The sequence below is a fragment of the Phyllostomus hastatus genome, unplaced genomic scaffold (genome assembly GCF_019186645.2).
Source record: "Phyllostomus hastatus isolate PE091 unplaced genomic scaffold, TTU_PhHast_1.1 phas_scaffold_39, whole genome shotgun sequence".
Classification (NCBI taxonomy): domain Eukaryota; kingdom Metazoa; phylum Chordata; class Mammalia; order Chiroptera; family Phyllostomidae; genus Phyllostomus; species Phyllostomus hastatus.
Window position 1 is genome coordinate 33,025,659 of NW_025334028.1, and position 14,364 is coordinate 33,040,022.

Below are 14,364 nucleotides of genomic sequence, written 5' to 3' on the forward strand. Positions count from 1 at the left end.
CTGACCCCCACCAACCAAGGCAGTAGTACATTTATTATTCAGTGAACTACAGACTTTATTTGGTTCACTAGTTTTTCCACTAATATATTGGAATCTAGTCCAGTCTACTGCATTGCTTTGAGTCATAATGTCTCTCTAGTCTCCTCCAGTCTGTGATAGTTTCTCAGTCTTTCCTTTGCTTTGTCAGTTTTTTAAGTATATTTTATTGATTATGTTATTACAGTTGTCTCATTTTTTTCTCCCCTCTACCCCTCTATTCCCCTCCACCCTGTATACCCCTTTCCCCCAGCATTCTCCCCCTTTAGGTCATATCCATGGGTTGTACACATGAGTTCCTTGGCTTCTCCATTTCTTACACTGTTCTTAACCTCCCCCTATTTTGTGCCTACCAGTTATGCTTCTTACTCCCTGTACCTTTTTCTCCCATTCTCCTCCTTCCCTTCCCCACTGATAACCCTCCATGTGATGTCCATTTCTGTGATTTTGTTCCTGTTTTACTTGTTGCTTAGTTTTAGTTTTCCTTTTTTAGGTTCAGTTATTGATAGTTGTGAGTTGTTATTTTCCTGTTCATAGTTTTGATCATCTTTTTCTTACATAAGTCCCTTTAACATTTCATATAATAAGAACTTGGTGATGATGAACTCCTTTAAGTTGACCTTATCTGGGAAGCACTTGATCTGCCCTTCCATTCTAAATGATAGCTTTGCTGGGTAGAAAATTTTGGTTGTAGGTCCTTACTTTTCATGACTTGGAATACTTCTTTCCAGCCTCTTCTTGCCTACAAGTTTTCTTTTGAGAAATCAGCTGACAGTCTAATGGGAACTCCTTTGTAGGTAACTGTCTCCTTTTCTCTTGCTGCTTTTAAGATTCTCTCCTTATCTTTAATCCTGTGTAATGTAATAATGACATGCTTTGGTGTGTGCTTCCTTGGTTCCCATTTTTTGGGGACTCTCTGGGCTTCTGGGACTTTTTGAAAGTCTATTTCTTTTTTCTTTTTTTAAAAAAAGATTTTATTTATTTATTTTTAGAGAGGGAAGGTAGGGAGAAAGAGAGAGAGAAACATCAATGTGTGGTTGCTGGGGTCATGGCCTGCAACCCAGGCATGTGCCCTTACTGGGAATTGAACCTGCGACACTTTGGTTTGCAGCCCGAGCTCAATCCACTGAGCTACACCAGCCAGGGCTGAAAGTCTATTTCTTCTGCCAGATTGGGGAAGATCTCCTTCATTATTTGTTTAAATAAATTTTCAGTTTCTTGTTCTTCCTCTTCTCCTTCTTGCACCCTTGTGATTCAGATGTTGGAATGCTTCAAGTTGTCCCAGAGGTTCCTAAAGTCTCCTCATTTTTTGAATTCTTGTTTCTTCATTCTGTTCTGGTTGAATGTTTATTTCTTCCTTTTGTTCCAAATTGTTGATTTGAGTCCCTGTTTCCTTTCCGTCACTGTTCCCTGTGTGTTTTTCTTTATTTCACTTTGAAAAGCCTTCATTTCTTCCTCTATTTTATGACCATACTCAATGATTTCTATGAGCATCCTGATTACCAGTGTTTTGAACTCTGCATCTGATAGTTTGGCTATCTCTTCATTACTTAGTTATATTTCTTCTGGAGCTTTTTGATCTGTTGTTTCACTTGGGCCATATTTGTTTTTGTCTCCTCATGCCAGTTACGTAGTAAGGGGTGGAGTTTTAGATATTTGCTAGGGCAGGACAACCCGTGTAGCTGCATTGTGGTGTGATATGCCCCTGGGTGGGGCAGGGGTCTGAAAGGGAATGATGCTGCTTGCTTGACTCTCTGGCCAGCTTTCATTTACTGCCCCCACTTCCCATAAGCAATTTGGGCCTTTCTGGTGCTGATTTCCGGGTGTGTATGGGCTTGTATACATTCTAGGACCCTGTGGGTCTCTCCAACAAAGTCCTGTGAGGCTGAGAGTGCTGCTGCAATTCCCAAAGGTTTTTATAGCCAGAGGTTTTGAGGCTTTATTTCCCCATGCTGGAACCCTGGGTTGAGCAGTCAGTCTCGCTCCCCAGTTGTTCCTTCCAGTTTATCTGCATGTGAATGTGAGTCTGCCTGGTCCTTTAGCTGCTACCTTGCCATGTGTGCTTTCTGCCCCAGCTGCTCATCTCCACCCTTCCTACCAGTCTAAATGAATGTTTCTTCTTAAACTCCTTGGTTGTCAGACTTTCATACAGTTTGATTTTCTGGCAGTTTGCTTATCTTTTGTTTTTAAATTTGTTGTCCTTCTTTTGGTTGTGTGAGGAAACAAAGTGTACCTACCTACGCCTCAATCTTGGCTGGAAGTCTAATCTTGGGTAATTTAATTATGGTGTGTTGGTGTGTTCCTCTTTGGGTCCAACTTCTTTGGGACTCTATGAGCTTCATGGACTTTAATGTCTATTTCCTTAGCCAGATTGGGGAAATTCTCCCTCATTATATTTTCAAATAAGTTATCAATTTCTTGCTCTTCCTCTTACTCTGGCACCTCTATGATTTGGATGTTGTAATGTTTATAGTTGTTTCAGAGGTTCCTAAGCCTCTCATTTTTTTTGAACTCTTGTTTCTTTATTCTGTTCTCATTGGAGGTTTATTTTTCCCTTTTCTAAATTGTTATGAGTCCCAGTTTCTTTCCCTTTACTGTTGGTTCCCTGTATATTTTCCTTGATTTCACTTTGAATAGCCTTCACTACTTTCTCTATTTTGCAGCATATTTAACCAATTCTGTGAGCATCCTGATTACCAGTGTTTTGAACTCTGCATTTGATAGGCTGTCTGTCCCCTGGTTGCTTAGTTCTTATCTGGAGTTTTGATGTGTTCTTTTATTTGGGCCATATTTCTTTGTGTTGGTGCACCTGGTATGTTTTAAGGGGTGGAGCCTTAGGCATTTGTCAGGGCAGCCCACTTCACTGCCCTTGTGGTGCTATATGTGGGGGAGGGTTCAGAGGAGGAACAATGCCACTTGCTTGGCTCTCACCCTGGTTTCAGTCACTTCCCCTGCTACCCGCAAGCAAATTGAGCTCTTGTGCTTTTTCTGGAGTGGATGGGTTTGTGTATGTTTTAGGACCACGTGAGCTCATCCAGTGGACTCTTCTGTGAAATTGGTGGTTTCTCCTGCCTCTGCAGCCCCCACAGTTTTTTACAGAGATTCTGAGGCTTTATTTCCCTGCACTGAAACCGTGTGTTGCTTGGTCTGTCTGGCTTCCCAGTTGTACCTTCAGGCTTATCTGCATGTGAATGTGGGACCATTGGGTCCACCAGTGGGTGCCTTGTAGCTCGTCCCCCCCACCCCAGCTGCTCATCTCCACCCTTCCTGCCTGTGTGGATGAATGTTTCTTTTAGCTTCTTAGTTGTAGGTCTTCCATACAGTTTGATTTTCTAGCACTTCTGGTTGTGGTTTGTTTTTAAATTGGTTGTCATCCTCCTTTTGGTTGTGTGAGGAAGCTAAGTGTATCTATCTATGCCTCCATCTTGACTGGGAATTATGAATAGAATATTTTACCTTGAGGAATAGTGTGGAAATGTTAAATGGGTATGCTATTATGAGTCAGTATTTGTTCTTAGAGGTACTATTTCCTAGAATAATCCTAAATATTATTAGTAATAGGAAAGGAAAAGGATGAAGTCTGATTCATAGAAGTAATTGGTTTAAAAGTTTGGATTCTACCAATTGAAATGCTAAGGAGAAAACTGGCCAGTAGGCTCTGTCACAGTCTTCCTGCTGGTTCTTTCCCTTTACTGTGGCCCGGAGTTTGCTACTAGGCAGTAAGATGAAGTAATTGTAAAACTCCCCTCATTCATTCCCTCCTCCCTTAGATTATAATCCAGTCATACACAATATTTTGAGGCCTGGTTTTAGTCTTTCTAGTCTTATCTCCTGTTTCCTTAAGTAAAGCTTTTACTTAAGCCATTTTGTTTATTCTTTAAAAATAATAAGTGTTTTTGAAAAATGAACAAATAGTACTGGTTGTGTAAATACTGTTTCATGACTTTCACAGAAGCATCATTTTTTCCTTTTATTCCACCCCCAATGCTGAAACTTTAATTTAAAATCTGTTGGCATTTGAGATCTGTCAAGTTTCATCATTCATCTTATTGCTAGGCCACATCGATCTCTCCTCTCAATTTAAGTTCTACATCATTTAAAGTTGGCTTTAACTAGTTCTTACTCTGTTGTCTTTTATTATTATTTAAACTTTATCCCTGTAATTATCTTCCCAGTTCACTAACTTAAGAAACTGACTTTTAAAATATCTTGATGATACCTATATGTATACTGCTGTACATACAGTAGGTTACATAATTGCACATAGGTAGACAAAAATGTGCCCCTTTATCTTTTCATTGCAAACATGGTATAGGCAAAACCCAAATTCTGGATGAATTGAGCCTCACACTTTCCTTGCCTACACATTGGAGGAAAACTAGAGAGCTAACTGGTGACACTCTGTGTAGGGTCTAGGAAATCATACTTAGTTTCTCAGTCATCCTTAATTTCTATGATCAGCTCATCTTCCACTTGCCATAATGATTTACTGAACATTCTTTAGTTTCCTCAACACTCTCCACCCCCACTCTCGTATCCCACTTTGGCCTCTTTTTTTTTCCGGAGGAGAAGAGACTGCATCTCATGGGAAGTAACTTACTTTACTCCAGTTCTGCAAACCTACACTCACCATTTCTTGGTCATTCTCTTCATGTGTCCATAGATCATTTGTTCCAGAAAACTCTCATCTATTTTATTTTAATCCTCTTCAATACTGGTTCCGTTTCATTTACGTTCAAATATACTCAGGCATCGCTTACCATTATAAAACAAACACAACAAAACAATACTTTCTGAACTCTACACCCACTGCTCTGGTTTTCTTTTCTCCCATTTATAATCTTGGTCCTTTCTGAACATTTATCAGAAGCATTGTTTTATTTCTCTTCTTCCCAGTCCAGTTTCTTCAGCCATCATATGATTGTAGCTGCTCTCGAGAGGTTGTCTTGACCTCCAGGATGCCAAAGGACCCAACTTTTCCTTTGTCCAGTCCATAACTCTCAGCTTTATTCTGAGGCTAGTTCCCTTCACAGTTGCAAGATGGTTGCATTAGTTTGGGGCATCATATCTAGACCAAGTGATAGTTCAAGAAAGGAGAGGCTGTTTTATAGGAGCTAGGGCATTTGTCCTAAAAAATAGCCCTAGCACACTTTTCTCTCATTGAGTCATATAACAGGTGCCGAACCTGATATGAAGTGATAAGAAAGATGGAATTACCATGGTTGGAGTGGACTAAACCTCTAAGCTGAATAGCTGCTGGGAGACTAATCCCTCGGATTTGCTGAATTCTTCAGTAACTTCCCATTGCCATTAGGTTCAAGTCTCAAGTCCTTTATAATGGTGTGTGAAACTCCAAATAACCTGACCCCTGTGTACTGTGATAACTTTAGCTAGTCTTTTTCTGTTTCTACCTTGCTGGTTGATCCTAAATGTCCTAGAGGTCTCAGGTTAAGTGTCAATCCTTCAGGGATACTGTAATGAACCTATAAATTGAGGTAAAAGTACTCAACCGTCTTTCTACCTATTCTGTGGTCTTAAACCATCTGTACTTAGAACAACTAAAATTGTTGTTTAATGTAAATAAGTGCTAACTGATTAAATGGCTTAGGTATTTTAACATAGAATAATGAAAGAATTGATGGTAGGGAGCTATAATACCTGTTATTGTCACTTTTTTGGTTAAAACTAGTGTTGCATGTGCTCAAGTAGCATTTGTGTTAGCTTGTTAGATTACTGTTTTTTTTAAAGCCCAGATTTGTTTTCTTTTTTTAAAAGATTTTAGTTATTTTATTTTTAGAGAGAGGGAGAGAAACATCAATGTGTGTTTGCCTCTTGCATGCTCCGTACTGAGGACCTACCCTGAAACCCAGACATGTTGCCCTGACTGGAAATTGAACCAGTGACCCTTTGCTTTATAGGCCCGTGCTCAATCCACAGAGCTATACCAGCCAGGGCAGATTACTGTTTTTTAAATGTATTTATAGAGTTTACTTTTAAGAGAACAACATAATAGGAAAGTATAACTAAATATATTGTTAGCTTACCATTTTAATATTTCCATATGAAAGTTTTAGGTTTGTTTTAACATATTTGGTAATGAATTTTATTTTACCAAGTGTTTATACTTTGTATATTACTTAGGAGGAGGGCAGTTAGTCTATGAAAGAGAAAAAAATCTGAAGCAGCATCTAATAAAGTTAATTATTTTCACTCTTTTTCTCTTCCTTTTTATGAAACTCTGCTTTTCAGACTAGTGAGTGACCTGCCAATTATCCTGTCTACCCTACCTTCAAAAACAGAGAGGGAGAAAGTTGAGAAATGTAGTTATTAAGTGAAGGAAGTTGTTTGCTAGCTGCACCAAGGTTAGCCAAGGAGGCATGATGGATGTGAGCTGGATCAGTGCCATTCTGGCAGCTTTGACAGTTAAGCTATGTATTAAGCTCTGGCCATTTTTAATGCTGATGAGATGGGATTATTTTAGAAAACAATATGCCTTTATTAACCATAGTTAATAATTATATACTTTTTTTTTTAGTTTCATGGAGTCTCAGTCTCCTCCCCTCTCCTTCCCAATAACCTCTAAGTTTACTCCTTGACCTCAAAATCCTTAACACAGTGCTTCTAGGCATTCACTACGAATCAGTTAGAAAAATGAAATTAAACTTTTTAGACACCCTTTTCCAGATTATGGGAAACACATTAACCAAATTAAACTTAAAGTACTTTAGAAACAGACATTTTAAAATAACTGGTATTTGGCAACTTAGCTATAGAGTGCACCAGATTTACTGGCAGAGATTGTCGGTGTATGCTGTTGCCTTGTGTCCACTGTTGTCATACACTTTACAATGTATCATTGTAAGATTACAGATTTTCTTGCATATTTAATAAAATATTTTATATCTTTTCAGCCCTGGCTGGCGTAGCTCAGTGGATTGAGCTCGGGCTGTGAACCAAAGTGTTGCAGGTTCGATTCCCAGTCAGGGTACATGCCTGGGTTGCAGGCCATGACCCCCAGCAACCGCACATTGATGTTTCTCTCTCTCTCTCTCTCTCTCTCTGTCTTCCTCCCTCCCTCCCCTCTCTAAAAATAATAAATAAAATCTTGAAAAAAAAGTTAAAAATTAAAAAATATATTTTATACCTTTTCAAAGATATCATAAACTTTGAGATGTATATCAGTTCAGTGCTACAGCTGGAAAACAAAATAACTGAATCCTGCTCAGAGGTGGAATGTCATCCTCAATGCATGTTGTTCTGGATGATGTTTGCACTGGTGCAGAGTGCATGTGAAGAGCCTTTGTGCCATGTGTTGTTCTCAACCCTTGCGTGGACTTGCTATCTATGATCTAGAACATAGTTGTATAATTTCTTAGTTGCTGCTTCTGTTGCTTAATCATTATGGCAAAATATATAGTAAAATGAGATTTTTTCCCTTGTTATGGTAGACTATCTTTTATATAGAGTGCTAAATAATTGAAGGTTTTAAAAAATTATAGTTTTCATGTAATCAGAATCTAAGTAATGGAAACGTTCACTTGTAAGATGGTCTAATTTTATGAATTAAGAGATGACAATTTTGTTTGTTTAATCCTCACCCAAGGACATGCCCATTGATTTTTAGAGCGAAGGAACGGGAGGGAGGGAGAGAGGGAGAGAAACATCAATTGGTTCTCTCTCATAGGCACCCTTACCCAGGACTGAACCTGCAGCCTAGGCATGTGCCCTGACTGGGAATTTGAACTCTCAGTCTTTCGGTTTACATGATGATGCTCCAACCAACTTGAGCCTCACCAGCCAAGTCAAAGAGATGACAATTTTAAAGGTAAATGTGTTAGGGAAAAAGAGGTCAGTACAGATTGAAACATTACCTAAATCTTATCTTTAGAAGTATGCTGTATATATTATTGTGCACGAAAGTTTAAACAAATCATTATTTGAATTGTACCTCTTAAATTCATTCAACACTTAATAAGCAAGATATGTGTTATTTTTATTGTAAACTATTAGCATCAGATAAAATTGACTTTTTTTTCTCTCTCTGCTCTTGATTAAGTTCACCATGGCACTCGCTATTATATATTCTTAAGTGCTTCATATTCCATCAATTCTGGAATCTAGAATTCCTTTTTGTAATTTTCTTCAGATTTGAAGTTTATCATTCTATAAATTATGACTAATTCCTTTAAAAAAGTATTTGAGAAATGAAGCATTCTGGTTACCTTAGCTTGGGCTAGTATGATTGCTATGGAATAAATGAATAGTTAATTAAATTTTAATGCAAACATTATATACCAGAATTTTAAGAATTTTAAATTCTTGTAAGACAAGTGATTGTGTTGTTTTAACTGATTTATTGGGAAATAATGTTATGAGCACAGTATAGGATTACAGTAATCTCTGTTCTATCATGCATCAAAGTTGGCTGTCTCTAACTGGAAATATCATAAAGTTTTAGATTTTTCCATCTCTCTACTTAAAATGGTTTTCAGAAGGTTCATTTTATAATGTTATAAAAATGACTATTCAAAATAATATAAAAAGTAAAGGCCACATTTTGTTATAATTAGTCAGTTTTTGTTATTTACTCCAGTTATGTTCCATAAAGTCACCACAGACACTGATTTAGTCTTTACTGACCCTTTTCCCCTGGAGCCTCTTATCATATTTGTGTAAACTAAAATGCCATTTCCATTATATAGGTCTGTTGGCCAACATTCTTGTAAACACACACCACTCTTAGTATCAAAAACATATTCTTCTACATAACCTTTTTCCTGTACTAACATTTCCCTGCAAGTTTTTTTCTCTGTCACCTTTTGAAACATGCCGGCCAGTACTAGCTGAGGGGATTTAGTATTTTCCTGACCCTGGGAAATGTGACTGTAAATTTCTTTGACTTTCAGCCTCGACCCTCCATTCTACTTTCTATTGGTTGTGGATCCACAAATTTAGCCGCTCTCCCATCTTTTTCATATACTGTAAATATTATGTAGCACTTTTCTAGAAGGCCTTCTTGCACAGATGACACAATCTTCCTTGTTCTGGGTGTACCTGATAGCTGTTAGCATCATAACTTGGACCTAAATGAAGCTTGCCTGACATATCATGGCCTTTCTGTGCTCAGGAACACTAGACAGCATCATGCCTGGGACCATTTTATTTTACTTTATAGCTTATTTTTAGAGTGGAGGTAAGGGAGGGAGAAAAAGGGAGAGAGACATTGATTGGTTGCCTCTCACATGTGCCCTGATCGTGCACTGAACCCACAACCCAGGCATGTGCTGTGACCAGGTTTTGCAGAAGCATGCCCAAACAAGCCATGCTGGTTAGGGCCCTGGGGCCATTTTAAACAGCAAAAGCAACAAAAACCAAAAAAATACCAAAAACATGGCACTAGATTGCAAAAAGTATGCTATCTACAGTCTGAACTGGAAGGGGAAAGCAAAGTGTTGCTGTGCTCCACTTCAGCTGGGAATGTGGGCTTGACTGCAGAAGGCCACACAGTATTGAATGTGGGGTTAAAAATAATTTTATCAAGTTGGTGAATTGGCACATGTGGAATCTGCCAATAACAATCTGCTCTAGATATAAAAGCCAAAGTTTTTCTGTGTTGGGTTTTTATGATTTTCATATTTTTTAATTCTTTTATAAAAGAAATTTTGTCCTAACATTTCATGACTATAAATATGAGGAAATTTCTCTTCCTTTGAGTTTATTAATTGAACTTTTTCTTTTTTTTAAAAGATTTTATTTATTTATTTATTTATTTTTTAGAGAGGGAAGGGAGGGAGATAGAGAAACATCAATGTGCGGTTGCTGGGGGTTATGGCCTGCGACCCAGGAATCGACCTGGGACACTTTGGTTCCCAGCCCGCGCTCAATCCACTGAGCTACGCCAGCCAGGGCTTGAACTTTTTTTTCTGTGTTTTATCTTTTTTTCCAACCATATGCCCTTGGTAAATTTGGCTTTAAAAAAAGGATTAAAATTTTTTTTTATTTTTCAGAAAACATTTCATGTGATTAAACAAATCAGCTGTACTTCCAAGGAGTTAGATTTTTATGGGGGAGAAGTGTACATTGTTGGTTTTTTTTTGTTAATTTTAAGTTCAGAAAGGTGATTGATGATGCCAAGGATAAAAATCTTAGAAGATTGACAAATGTGATTACATAAACATTTGAAACTGGAAAAAGGCCATTATACAAAGAAACTGAGACAATATTGGCAATATAAATGATAACCCCAAGTGTACTTTTCTTCAGGTGTATAAAGAATTTTGAAAAATCATTAATAAAATGGTAAACAAAAGAATACACAGACATACTTTCCTTTTTTAAAAAATATTTTGTGTATGCTAGTACAGTTGTCCCAATTTCCCCCCTTTGCCCCCTTCTGCTCTCCCCCCTGCTCCCTCAGGCAATCCTCACACCATTGTCCATGTCAGTGGGTAATGCATATATATGTTCTTTAGCTAATTCCTTTACTTCCTTTCAAGTCCCCATATACCCCTCCCCTCTGACAGCTGTCAGTCTATTTCATGTTTCTGTGCCCCTGGTTCTGTTTTGCTCATTACTTTATTTTGTTTGCTAGATTCCACATGGAAGTGATATCATATAATGTTTGTTTTTGACTGACTGACTTTATTTCATTTAGCATAATAGTCTCCAGGTCCACCCATGCTGTCACAAAAGGTAAGAGTCCCTTGTTGTTTTTTACTGCTATGTAGTATTACATTGTATAAATGCACCATAGCTTTTTTATTTACTTATTTGATAGGCACTTAGGCTATTTCCAGATCTTGGCTATTGTAATAATGCTGCTCTGAACATAGGGGTGCATGTATTCTTTCGGTGTTTAGGGATTTTTTAGGATATATTCCCAGAAGTGGAATCACTGGGTCAAAAGGTACTTCCTTTTTTAGTTTTTTAATTCCCCCCAGCAGTGCTGTAGGGTTCCCTTTTCTCCGCATCCTCACCAGCACTTGTTTATTATTGATAGCCATTCTGACCCGTGTGAAGTGGTATCTTGTTGTGGTTTTAATTTGCATCTCTGATGGCTAGTGATGTTGCACTTTTCTTCATGTGTCTATGGGCCATCTCTGTGTCCTCCTTGGAGAAGTGTATATTCAGGTTCTTTGTCCATTTTTAAATTGGGTGGTTTGGCTTCCTGATGTTGAGTTATGTAAATTCTTTATATATTTCAAACAATCACTTTAAAAAAAATATTTACTTTTAGAGCGAGAGGAAGGGAGGGAGAAAGGGAGAGAAACAGCGATTAGTTGCCTCTGACACCCCCCCAATTTGGGACATGACCTGCAACCCAGGCATGTGCCCTGACTGGGAGTTGAACCAGTGACCTTTCCGTTTGCAGACTGGCACTCAGTCCACTGAGCCACACCAGCCAGGGCTAACAAGCACTTTTATTTTAAAGGAAAAGCTGCAAATGTAAATAAACAAACAAACAAAAAAGCAGTTACTTAAAAAGATGTTTGGCCTCAATGACAATCATAAGAAAAGCAAATTAAAACAGGATGCTGTTTTTGTACTTTTGGTTTTGGTGAAAACTAAAACAAGACCAAATAAGCTAGGTCACAGACTCTGCATACTGGGTCTGAGTGGGAATAGCAGCTGGAGTGCTAGCTGAGAGACCAACAGGTGGTGTTGGGTACTGCACCCCAGTTTCTTGCAACCAGGACTTGCTTTCTGCTTTCTGTGGATTGAGGTACCCGTGATGGAGTTACCTGAAAAGGAGATAAGCTGAGCCTGGGGTGCCCAGGAATGTGATGGCCAAGGAGAAGGCACCAAGGACCAGACTGATTGAGTTTCAAACAAAGAACCTGGATTCTCATAGTTTAGGTAAAGAACTCTGAGTATGTAATAGTGAAAATGGTACAATCTACATTAATAATTGTGTAACTTAAAGACATGACAATTAAGGGACACACATGGACTTGTGGCACATGGAAATGTGTACACAGAAAAAGGAAGTCTGTAATTCTTTAAAGATAGGAAGGCATTCTTCCTCACTAAAATGGATACATTTTGCTTAGTTATCAAGTTTGAAAATCCCCCAGAATTAAAGACACTTTGTCACTGGTGTCCCATTATAGCCCGTGGTGTTACAGCAACATGTTCTATGATGGCCATGATTAACTGTTACGGTATTGGCCCTTACATACAACTGGAGGAGGCATGAATTTCATCATGTTACTGAAGTGGACTGTCATGATTCTTTATAATTACTTCAGTGGCATGTCTTGGCTTTGTTTCTCTGGGGTGGAAATTGGAAAATTCTCACAACTGCATATACCTCCAGTATTGTCAAGTCTCCCAAACATAGACTCACATCACTGCTGAAAGTGGTAGCAGGTGTGTGATGGAGCTGGATCCTCATTGTCCTTGTCAACCTTACCCTAGTCCTTGATAGGAGTGCAGCCTGAAGAGATCCCCTTCAAATTATTTTGTTTGGTTTAGCTTCATTTACTGCCACTTTGTTTGCCCTGGGATTAGCTTTAGGAACAACTATAGCCATTGGCATGTTGTTTTTTATCCATATGAAAATAATTCTTAGAAACCAAACTTCCATTGAATCATGGATCAAAGAAAAGGCTAAAGATAGAATTCAGCATTCTCAACTAGATGAAATCTTTGTTTTTCCTTATGATATGGGAAGTCAATAGAAGAACTGTAAACAGGTGTTTACTTGGTCAGGGGTCCCAGAAGGAGATGGACTGAAGTGGCCAATAAGAAAAGGCTGTCACTAGTACAGCTTAAGAATAGCACAGTTGAAACAAAAAGCAGGTAATATTTTATTTTATTTTTTAAGATATTTATTTATTTTAGAGAGAGAGGAAGGGAGGGAGAAAGAGAGGGAAAGACATCAATGTGTGATTGCCTCTTGTGTGCCCCCCAACTGGGGACTTGGCCCACAACCCAGGCATGTGCCCTGACTGGGAATGGAACCAGTGACCCTTTGGTTCATAGGCCAGTGCTCAATTCACTGAGCCATAGTACCTAAGGCTGATATTTCTTATGTGATATTCTAGATACTATTGTGGTTAATTTGTCAGCATCAATATAAACTCAAATTTTGTTACCTGTGTTTTAATAATGCTGATTTTGTCAAATCAAATAATGATCAATGATGTTCTTTATTTAAAAAAAGACCAAATTATCTAAGAAGGCTAAATAATATCTATAAGAGTTGTGATTTGAAAACTCATACCCTGTATTCAGATGAGAGTTCCACCCTCTTCAACTATAACCAAAGAGGTGTCCTGATATTTTGGTGAACAATACATTTAAAATAATTTTAAAAGGAATAGGGAATTCTTTGAGAAACATGCATACTTAAAAGGTTACTGTGCCATTGAGAGGTGAACACTGAGGGAAAAGAGAATATTACAAAAATCAAGTACACAGTTGCAGAAAGATGACCATTTAGTTTGCAGCCAGTGAGCTTGCCTCTCCCCCTATCCCTGCCTCTCCCCCTCCCCCCAGGCAAGGGGCATTTTGCAATGTCTGGAGACATTTTTGATTGTCATGCCTTGGAGGGGCTACTGTTGGCATCTGGTGGTCAGAGGCCAAAGATGCAGCTCACATTCTGCAGTGCACAGGACAGCCCCACAACAAAGTTAACGTGGCCCATGAGAGCCTGAGGTTGAGATACCCTGGCAGGCCGCTTCTGTGTAACTCACTGAGGTGTTGATGTACCATTGCATATGATGATGGCCCTGTTATCAAGAAAATGTATTTGCTGTATACTTCATTTAAGCAGGTATGGGTGTGTCTAATATATGTTAGATTTCTAGTCACATCATTTTAAGAAATATTTAATGCTTAAAGAAATCAACACTTATTTGGAAGATTTATATTCATCTTTTTTTTCCAAAAAGAATAAACTAGGCGTGACTGTATTTTAGTGTTTTATTTATATAAGTCATGTAACTAACTTACTGGAAAACATTTTTTCCTTTTCATGTGATTAACTTAACATTAATCACAGATTTCTTACACTAATCAACAAATATGATGCATATTATATGAGCTTAAGGCCCTTAGTTAAACAGCTAGTTTCCAACCTTCAGGTAATGTGGAAACCATAAATTTGGAAGTAGACTGGTGGATTATATTCATTAGAGAGGTATATTTTAATTATTTTGTCTAAGTGTTCATTAATATCCAGGACACATTCCTTATTTCATAAAACTACAAAATAATTTGAGTCAAATTATAAGTACAAAAATACCTTCAAAATATTTATATTTTAGGTTAATGGGATACACATTTTGGTACTGATATTTGAGAATTTGCTGTATATAATCTATC

General features: G+C 38.0%; 1 protein-coding gene across 13 annotated transcripts in view; it reads left to right on the forward strand.

Moving 5' to 3' along the window:
* The window catches only part of ZMYND11 (zinc finger MYND-type containing 11), a 143,963-nt gene that overhangs the window by 11,942 nt on the left and 117,657 nt on the right, over positions 1 to 14,364 (forward strand). The window contains exon 1 of one of the 13 annotated variants that reach the window (XM_045820055.1): positions 10,709 to 10,728. The exons of 11 other annotated variants lie outside the window; for them this stretch is intronic. The gene's annotated coding sequence lies outside the window, so the exon portion shown is untranslated. Of the gene's footprint in view, positions 1 to 10,708; positions 10,729 to 11,771; positions 11,893 to 14,364 lie in introns of those variants that run through there. One more of the 13 variants, XM_045820054.1, reaches the window with a different exon arrangement.